The 10,604-nt window shown below is 39.6% G+C and overlaps 1 pseudogene; it reads right to left on the minus strand.

The window, feature by feature from the left end:
* Positions 1 to 8,411: 8,411 nt before the first annotated feature.
* LOC121551869 lies at positions 8,412 to 10,027 on the minus strand (annotated as a pseudogene).
* Between the last annotated feature and the right edge of the window lie 577 nt (positions 10,028 to 10,604).

The following is a 10,604-nucleotide window of genomic DNA, read 5'->3' on the forward strand; positions in this document are numbered from 1 at the left end:
AGGTCAGATGTGGCTCATGAGCCAAGATTTTAAGACCACAATGTTGAGGATAACCAGGCCATGACTAAGGGCCATGTGAAATGTATAATATATGGTCATAAAGGGTTTACTTTTAATTCAAACACATTCACTTGGTGAAGGCATTTTTCCTATTTTGTTGCCTTACAACCTGGAATTAAAATGTTTTTTTGGGGGGGGTTGTATCATTTGATTTACACAACATGCCTTCGACTTTGAAGATGCAAAATATTTTTTCTTGTGAAACAAATAAGAAATAAGACAAAAACACAGAATAATGGTGCTCCGTGGGATGTTCAAAGTTTCAGATATTTTTTTATAACCCAACCTTGATCTGTACTTCTCCACAACTTTGTCCCTGACCTGTTTGGAGAGCTCCTTGGTCTTCATGGTGCCGCTTGCTTGGTGGTGCCCCTTGCTTAGTGGTGATGCAGACTCTTGGGCCTTTCAGAACAGGTGTATATACTGAGATCATGTGACAGATCATGTGACACTTAGATTGCACACAGGTGGACTTTATTTAACTAATTATGTGACTTCTGAAGGTAATTGGTTGCACCAGATCTTATTTAGGGGCTTCATAGGAAAGGGGGTGAATACATATGCACGCACCACTTTTCCGTTATTTATTTTTTAGAATTCTTTGAAACAAGTCATTTTTTTCATTTCACTTCACCAATTTGGACTATTTTGTGTATGTCCATTACATGGAATCCAAATAAAAATCAATTTAAATTACAGGTTGTAATGCAACAAAATAGGAAAAACACCAAGGGGGGTGAATACTTTTGCAAGGCACTGTACCTAATACAAAACATATTAAATGCAAAATACAATACAAAATGCATAAAAATGTCTGTGTGTCTCTTCACAGTCCCCGTCATGCCATAAGGTGTTATCTTCTGTTTTTTTATCTGGTTTTATTGCTAGCTTGAGTTACCTGGGGTGGCAGAGAGTTCCATTTAGTCATGGCTCTATTTAATACTGTGTGTTTCCCAGCCTCTGTTCTGGACCTGGGGACTGTGAAGAGACCTCTGATTGCATGTCTTGTGTGATACCGATGAGTGTTCGAACTATGTGCCAACTGCTTTAACAGACAGTTCAGTATCTACAACACATCAACACCTCGTACAAAGACCAATAGTGATGCAGTCAATCTCTCCTTAACTTTGAGCCAGGAGAGATTGACATACATGTCATTGACATTCACCCTCCGTGTACATCTAAGTATAATACGCGCTGCTCTGTTTTGGACTAACTGCAATTTGTCCTTCTTTGCCGCACCTGACCACACAACTGGAAGTAGTCCAGGTGCGACAAAACTATGGCCTGTAGGACCTGTCTGGTTGACTGAGATATCATGAAAGCAGAGCAACGCCTTATCCTGGACAGACTTCTTCCCATGTTAGTAACCATTAAGTCTATATGTTTTGGCTATGATAGCTTGCTATCTAGGGTGACACCCAGCAGTTTAGTCTCTTCAACTTGCTCAACAGTCACATTAGGTTAAGGATTGAGTGAGTGATTTGTCCCAAAAATTATGTTTTTAGTTTTTTTTTAGATATTTAGCACCAGCCTATTGCTAGTTACCTATTCTAAAACTGACTGGAGCTCTATGTTGAGGGTGTCATTTATTTATTTTACTGTTGCAGCTGATGTGTATACTGTTGAGTCGTCAGCGTACATGGGCACACAGGCTTTATTCAAGGTCAGTGGAAGGTCATTACTAAACACAGAAAACAATAATGGTCCAAGCAGGCTGCCTTGCGGTATACCATACTCAACCGAATTTGCATTAGAGAGGCTTCCATTAAAGAAGTCACAATGTATTCCGCTACCAACCTCAGTAACTTACCATCCAGGTTGTCAGTTCCAGGTGTTTTGTCCTTATTTATAGATAGCAATATTTTTTAAATCCTCTTCCACACTAACTTCGCGGAATTCAACAATGCAGTGCTTGTCTTTGAAGGCAAAAGCCATGTCTCTGTCACTAACAAACACAGTCATGGGTGGGTATCTCTCCCATTCACTTGAAAGGCATGCTGGGAAATATGAAAATAAGCCTTTACAACCTAGAATGTTAAAACAACCCTCCCCCCAGAAATAATAATTATGTAACATGATGTGTTATTCCTTTACACTAAAAAAGTGTAACAGCATCAACATAAACTATTTAAGTTGGAATTTGCAACACCCATGGTGTTGGGGACCAACACTCTAGGGGTGTTAGTTTGTGAACATTTCGAAGAACATTTGGGTGTTAAAATTCTGATCTCAAATGTGCTGTGTAGAGAGAGGAACAAAAGATAAACCTAGAGAGGAACCAGGCTCAAAGGGGTGGCCAGTCTTTTTGATTTGTTTAACACTTTTTTGGTTACTACATGATTCCATATGTGTTATTTCATAGTTTTGATGTCTTCACTATTGTTCTACAATGTAGAAAATAGTAAAAATAAAGACAAAACCTTGAATGATTAGGTGTGTCCAAACTTTTGACTGGAACTGTATTTTAAAAGTAATCTGGGTTGATAAATTACTTCATTTCTGTAATCTGATTACGTAATACCTGTAACATGTAATCCATTACTACCCAACCCTGCAGTTTCCTGTGCATCGTGGTTACTGTCATATATAAGTCCCAGACTCACTGGACGGCTGTCAAATTGAGACAGTGGTAGACCATGGAGATATCTGGGGACAATGTTTATCTCAATGAAGACGGTAGGGGAAAACAAACACCAGGAGCGAAACACTCTGGTAATGTATAAAGCTATACCGCTATTTATATATACACACACACACACACAACAAACACACACACACACTTATTATCCATGCTTGTATCACTTGTGTCATGCACATTATTTGGTGTGTTTGCACTCAGATGTTTAGGCAGTTAATGAAAAAATGATTGTAGGTTATAGAAACACCTTCTCGTTTCAAAATCTAAGAGCCCGGGGAGAAGATCCCCCGTAGCTGCTGTAGTGTGTCTTGGGCTGCTGTGTGCTTTCCTGCTGGCTGGGATCATAGGCATGTGTGTCCACTGTAAGTTTAATTTGGTATTTGAAAAACAACAAAGCAGTCACCCCACCACATTCGTAAAAACCATTTTATAAATCGAATCTTATACTCAAAGTTTGAAATCTAAGCACATTTTAATAAAAGAGGCCCCAGGTACTCTATAATAATTTTTCCACTTAATTTCTGATGCTTACTGTTGCTTTACGTCACAAAACATAAGCACTTAGCTTTTTGATTAATTTATATCTGTCTATCTGATATAATGTATTTTTATACAGTATTTGATGTCTTTGATCTTATGAGCTGCATGGGATTGAGAGGATAAGGACATTCCATGTAGTTATTTCTGTCACTGGTGGGTGCCAGAAGGTCTGCGTGCCAAGATAGCTTGGGGGCCACTTGTGTTAATCTTAGAATGAGTACGTGATGGAATATCCTTATTAGGGTGTGAGCTGACTGGGTTGCAAGATGATACTATTGTTGTTGGGAGTGACACTCAATGATGGTTGGCAACTGTTGGATGGAATTAGCTTGCAAAGCTGTATATAAACTGAGAGATTTTGTATGCCTATCATTCAGATGACAATAGGCTACACCCGTACCACTTGTCATGTGAATCCGGTACTGTAATATTAAATAACTCTGAACCAACTCTCCATCTAAGTGTTTAACTATTCTCTTACATCCTGAAGTACTAGATACCAGAGAATCTCGTCATAAAACTATCCAACTGAAAGAATAATAGCGAAATCTATACGTTTCGGAGAAAGTTACTGTTGATCTAACCACTTAAAATTATATTTTTACATCAGAAATACTGCTCAATCTAACTGTCTCTGTTGTCTGGGTAAGGGATTCCGCTACAGAATGTAAGTTACAGCCCCAGAGCCCAGGAGCCAAAACCCAGGAGCTGCAAAGAAATCAGAGACAACAATGGTGAGTATTAAATGTATGATTAGTCTGTTGGAAAAAACCAGTGAAGCTGACGTACGATGACTAATATGATGTCCTCATACACACCCAGGCAACTGTGGCATGCCACTGGTTTATAATATCTGAGTCTACTCTAGGGCTAAATCATATTTAACAATCTACATTTGATAAACCTGACTATCTGACTCCATTACATATTATAGTTACAATGTGCAATCAAGTATTATGAGTTTAGCTGACTAAGATCAAGGAATGGTCATGAGAAGCGAATTCACATAAAAGTTACAGGACAATGCTGATATTAGCATAGCCAGCGGTGTAAAGTACCTAAGTAAAAATACTTTAAAGTACTACTTAAGTAATTACTACTTAAGTAATTTTTTGGGTATCTGTACTTTACTATTTCTATTTTTTACTAGTTTTACTCCACTACATTCCTAAAGAAAATAATGTACTTTTTACTCCATGCTCATGTTCCAATTATTTCTGATGAGTTCAAGTCCATATGTGAAGAGGAGTTTTCTATAGTAGAGATTAGAGATGCTCTTAAATCTATGAAGAAGGGCAAAGCACCTGGAACAGATGGTTTTATTTACACTTTTGGGAACATTTAGAGCGACCAGTATTCAACATGTTCCAAGAATGCCTAGCTAAGGGTGACATGATTACTACCATGAAGGGTAGAAGGGCTTATTTCCTTAATACCAAAACCTGATAAAGATCCCCTTTTCATATATAATTGGAGACCTATATTATTAAATACAGATTACAAATTGATAACTTTAGCATATGATAATAGACTTAAAATGGGCCTAAACCACCTTATTAATGAAACCCAAACTGGTTTCAAGAAAGGTCGCCACATCAGCTGTAACATTAGGTTAGTTTTAGACTTGATTGATTACGCTGATTCAGTTGACTCTGAGGCTATTATTTTATTCCTTGACTTTTGCAAAGCATTTGATACAATTGAACACATATTCCTAATACATTCGTTATACACTTTTGGTTTCGGGACTAGCTTTGTCTCTGTTATCAATATGTTTTATAAAGATATTAATAGTTCTATTATGATTAATCGTAACACATCTAAAATATTTAATATTCACCGTAGTGTACACCAGGGTTGCCCTATGTCAGCTTTCTTATCCCTTTTAGTTGTAGAATTCCTATCTATTAGCATTTTAAACAACCCTGTATTAAAAGGTATTTAAATATTTGGAAAATATATACAAATATCTCAATTAGCAGACGATACAGCTCTGTTTCTAAAAGACAAGGATCAAGTTGTTATTGCACTTAATATTATCAAATCATTCTCTTCTGCTTCTGGTCTGGAACTTAACTTAAATAAATGCTAAGTATTGTCCCTGCATAACTCAAATGACCAATCTGTTGAGAATATTCCAGTGAAAGATAATGTGAAATATTTAGGGGTGCACATGGCGAAAAACCATATTGTCTGTCAACATCTCAATTTCTCTCAGAGTTTAAAAGAAAACAAAATCCATCTTCAATAACTGGCTCCAGTGTGACCTCTATATTATTGGAATGGTTTTATTGTCCAAAGCAGAGGGTCTGTCATGTTTTGTCTTCCCTGCTCTATCCCTATTTGTAGCTGATCAAACCAGCAAGGATATCAACAAAACTTTCCTAGACTTTATATGGAAAAATAAACAACGCAAACTGAATTAGTCAGTAATATCAAACCAAAGAGCTGATGGTGGGCTTTGGGTACTAGATTTCATTGATATCAACAATGCCTTTAAAGTAAACTGGATTAAAAAATATGTATGCTTAGCTCTGAATCTATATGGTACTTCATTCCCTGTCATATTTTTATGAAATTGGGTGTTCTTCAATTTTTGTGGAAGTGCAACTATTCTCCAGCAAAATTACCCATCAAACTGTCCAAATTTCATGAACAAGCCCTTTCAGCCTGGAAACTATGTTATGTCCACAACTTCTCCCCACACAAGGCACTTCTGTGGAACAACAACAATATTGTTGTTAAAAACAAGTATTTTTTCCTCCCTAAGTGGTTTGAAATAAATATTATATTTGTGCTTGATTTATTTAATAAAGAAGGAAATATACTCTCTTCTAGAAAGTTCTTAGAAACATATAACTTCCCAATACATTATAAAGAATGTAATTCTATATGCAAAGCAATACCTTCAGGACTTACTCAATTAAAGAAATCTCATCTGTGTTTTGGAGAACATGTCAAGCTAGATTGAAAACATTTGGCATGGGTCCTCAGATCCTCAAAAAATTCTACAGCTGCACCATCGAGAGCATCCTGACTGGTTGCATCACCGCCTGGTATGGCAACTGCTTGGCCTCCGACCGCAAGGCACTACAGAGGGTAGTGCGTACGGCCCAGTACATCACTGGGACCAAGCTTCCTGCCATCCAGGACCTCTATACCAGGCGGTGTCAGAGGAAGGCCCTCAAAATTGTCAAAGACTCCAGCCACCCTAGCCATAGACTGTTCTCCCTGCTACCGCACGGCAAGCGGTACCGGAGTGCCAAGTCTAGGTCCAAAAGACTTCTCAACAGCTTCTACCCCCAAGCCATAAGACTCCTGAACAGCTAATCATGGCTACCCGGACTATTTGCACTGCCCCCCCACCCCATCCTTTTTACGCTGCTGCTACTCTGTTAATTATTTATGCATAGTCACTTTAACTCTACCCACATGTACATATTACTTCAACTATCTCAACTAGCCGGTGCCCCCGCACATTGACTCTGCACCGGTACCCCCTGTATATATAGCCTCCCTACTGTTATTTTATTTTACTTCTGCTCTTTTTTCTCAACACTTTTTTGTTGTTGTTTTATTTTTTTCGTTAAAAATAAATGCACTGTTGGTTAAGGGCTGTAAGTAAGCATTTCACTGTAATGTCTGCACCTGTTGTATTCGGCGCATGTGACCAATAAAATTTGATTTGATTTGATTTGATTTAATGTCAACATTACAGTAAAGCACAACATTTTATACTGAATTTCCTGCGCTTATCTTCCTTGTTTACTCCTGTGGGTACGCTCAATATTGTCCACCGGGCCACACATCACATTTCCCTATCAGGTGAGGATTTTGATTGTATCCATTTAGGCCTAGTTAGTATTTGGTTAACTACTGGTTTTACTTCATTTCGACCTCGAGTTCTTACTAATGCTATATAAGCTGTCTCAAACAGCAGCACTGAGACTTATAGAATAGTAATAACTTTCACACTTCATTCGTAAAAAAACAGGTGAAACTCAATTGTTTGCTTATACTGTGTTGCCATGGTGTCTCTTTCAGAAGGGACAACAGGAAGTATGCTGAGGGTTTTGAAAGAATCAAATCTCTATCAAAATTGGCACAAGATCATTGGTGACAAATATGCGTATGCACTATCTTACAACACTGAATGGGTCCATGACTGCTCCCCGTCCTCCCCACTTATTAGTAGTGGAACCTTCAACACTGGAGGCTCAGGAGTAGAGTCCTCTGACCAATGGGACCAGTGGGAACCAATTGTCCATGGGGTCTCATTGGCCTACCAACACCTCATGGTGGACCAACTCATAGAGGACCTTGACTCCACCACAGGAGATATTCCATTCACTGTCACCCCACAGACTGGCAAACATGGTGGAAGCTTCCTCTGTAAAAGCCCAGAGGGAGAGCTCCCTGACTCCAACGAATGGCAACCCCTGGCGCACAGATATTTAACTGCCACCATCCAACTCCTCCTGGCCAGGGAGGATGTCGACATCCCTCCCTCGGAGATTGAGCCAAACAGTGATGCCCACTCTACTGATATTAATTTAGCGGTCACCAAGGACTGCAGCAAGGTTTTGACTGAACCTGATAATGATGACAAGCACTCTATGGCCCCTGATCAAGTGCAGATCTATATTACTGAGGTGTCGTCCAATGACAAGGAATTCTCAACATTCAATTGCATTTAATAAACTTTATTTGTCCCCATGGGGCATTTTCTTAAAAGTAAATGTCTTGTTTTTCCATTATAATGATTGTAATCTCCAATAAGGGCATCACAGGAAGTAGAACTAGCAACAACAATAGAAATGCTGTCCTGATGAACGGTTAAAAGCACTATATTGCCTCTGACCTGATCATCAGCTGAACGGTTAAAGCACTATATTGCCTCTGACCTGATCATCAGCTGAACGGTTAAAGCACTATATTGCCTCTGACCTGATCATCAGCTGAACGGTTAAAGCACTATATTGCCTCTGACCTGATCATCAGCTGTAATGTTCTGTTAATTTCCTAATGATTCAACATGTTAAAATCGTCAACGTTCATCAACACCCAACAGGTGAACTACTACACATGATCGATATTTATTATGGTGTGTCTTGTCCTTTATGTGCATTGGGCCGAGATTCACTCCTCAAACTCTCTCCTTAGACCCAGCTCACAGCACACAGCTGGTGTGAGGGGAAGGTTTGAGGGTGAACCCCACGGATGGTGTCAGGTCCAGAGCATCTTCTGTTACTCCAGGAGGAGGAGAGAAATAAAGCGCTGCAGGAGGGAGGTGAAGAAGAGGAAGAGCTCCATCCTGGCCAGACCCTCCTCCAGACACACCCTACGACCTGTGAGAAAAAGACATGGGAGATAACATGAAGTCTGTCCAATAGATTATTCTAGAACTACTTCCTGCCTCGTGCTACAAAGGTACATTGAAGGAGTTATTAATACCTGCAGAAAAGGTCATGAAGGCGGCCCTCTTGATGAATCGCCCCTGCTCATCCAGAAAGTGAGCGGCGTTAAAGATGTGGGGGCTCTCCCATTCGCTTTTGTCCTGCAGGACGGAGGTCAGCAGAGGAAACACAGACGTCCCTTACAACCAATAGAATTAGAGACAAATCCAGAGTATAAGAGATGATTGACATCAACATTACAACATTTGCTAAAAGATGGGGTTACTTACAGAGCAATTCAATGATCTCTAATTGTATACATTTTTTTAACATTACAGATTAAAATCAGATATCTGGTGTTTCTAGTATGACAGTGCAGTTTCAGTGTAAGAGATTTGTCTTTACAACAACCAATACATTATAGTCATGGGATTTACATGCAAATGTATGATGAAAACCAGGTATCTGACCTTTTTGATTAAGTATCCCTGGAAGGTGACGTCTCAGCTGGTGGTGTAAGTCATGGACATGGGTACAATGTTGGCCAGTTTCTTGGTCTCATGGATCACTGCATCAGTGTAGGGCAGGTTCTTCCTGTCCTCTACCAAGGGCTGACGACTTCCTATGACACTGCTGATCTCCTCCTGGACCCAGTCTGAGACAGAAAGGAGGGAGGACCAAAGTTACTATAAAGTTAAACCTCAACCTCAAGGGACCTTCAAACAAGAACTAGGAAGGTCTGTGAAATTCTAAAGCAGAACTACATAGGTAAAGCTACACAGAAATGTGTTTTGTTGTATGTGACAGAAATGTTATTTGTCGTAGTTACGCATGATCTTCAATCTGTATCTGGCTGTATCTATTGGTCCTTACACTGTATGTGGGTCATGAGCAGCAGCGCCCATCGAAGGGTTGTCCCTGTGGTGCCAGTACCAGCAGCAAACAGATTCATCACAGAATACATGAGGTTATCGTCGTGGTAGAAGGAGTCCATGGGGCCTGCATCCTGACAGACACAGACCCACAGATAACATATAGAAGTCACATGGCTGATTCAAAGAACACACATGATGATGACAACTCCAAGGTTATTATAGTAAACTAAAACTAGCTAGTAAACTGAAATAATTATAAAAACTGAAACTGAACTATGAAACTAAAAGTGAAACTAGGGCCCCTAGGCAATATGTGATGCCACTGATGAAAGTTACTGCGTTAACTCTCCATACCTCCGGGGTCTGCTTTCGGACAAGGAACAAGTCCACAAAGCCACTACACATCTGAGGGTTGCGAGTCTCATTTAGGCCCTTGATCAACTCCTTTATCTCCTTCTTGTTGATGTCAACATAAGTTTCCACTTTTTCAGCCATGGACCTAGCCAGGGAAACATGAAGCACACCTATCCCCCGATACAGAAAAGAAAAGCTTGAGCTTTTTTCCCATTCTTCTCTGCAGATCCTCTCAAGCTCTGTCAGGTTGGATGGGGAGCATCACTGCACAGCTACAGTTGAAGTCGGAAGTTTACATACACCTTAGCCAAATACATTTACTCCGTTTTTCACAATTCCTGACATTTAATCCAAGTAGAAATTCCCTGTCTTAGGTCAGTTAGGATCACCACTTTATTTTAAGAATGTGAAATGTCAGAATAATAGTAGAGAGAATTATTTATTTTAGCTTTATTTATTTCATCACATTCCCAGTGGGTCAGAAGTTTACATACACTCAATTAGTATTTGGTAGCATTGTCTTTAAATTGTTTAACTTGGGTCAAACGTTTAGGGTAGCCTTCCACAAGCTTCCCACAATAAGTTGGGTGAATTTTGGCCCATTCCTCCTGACAGAGCTGGTGTAACTGAGTCAGGTTTGTAGGCCTCCTTGCTCGCACACGCTTTTTCAGTTCTGCCCACACATTTTCTATAGGATTGAAGTCAGGGCTTTGTGATGGCCACACCAATACCTTGACT

This window comes from Coregonus clupeaformis, chromosome 7, assembly GCF_020615455.1.
Source record: "Coregonus clupeaformis isolate EN_2021a chromosome 7, ASM2061545v1, whole genome shotgun sequence".
Lineage (NCBI taxonomy): Eukaryota > Metazoa > Chordata > Actinopteri > Salmoniformes > Salmonidae > Coregonus > Coregonus clupeaformis.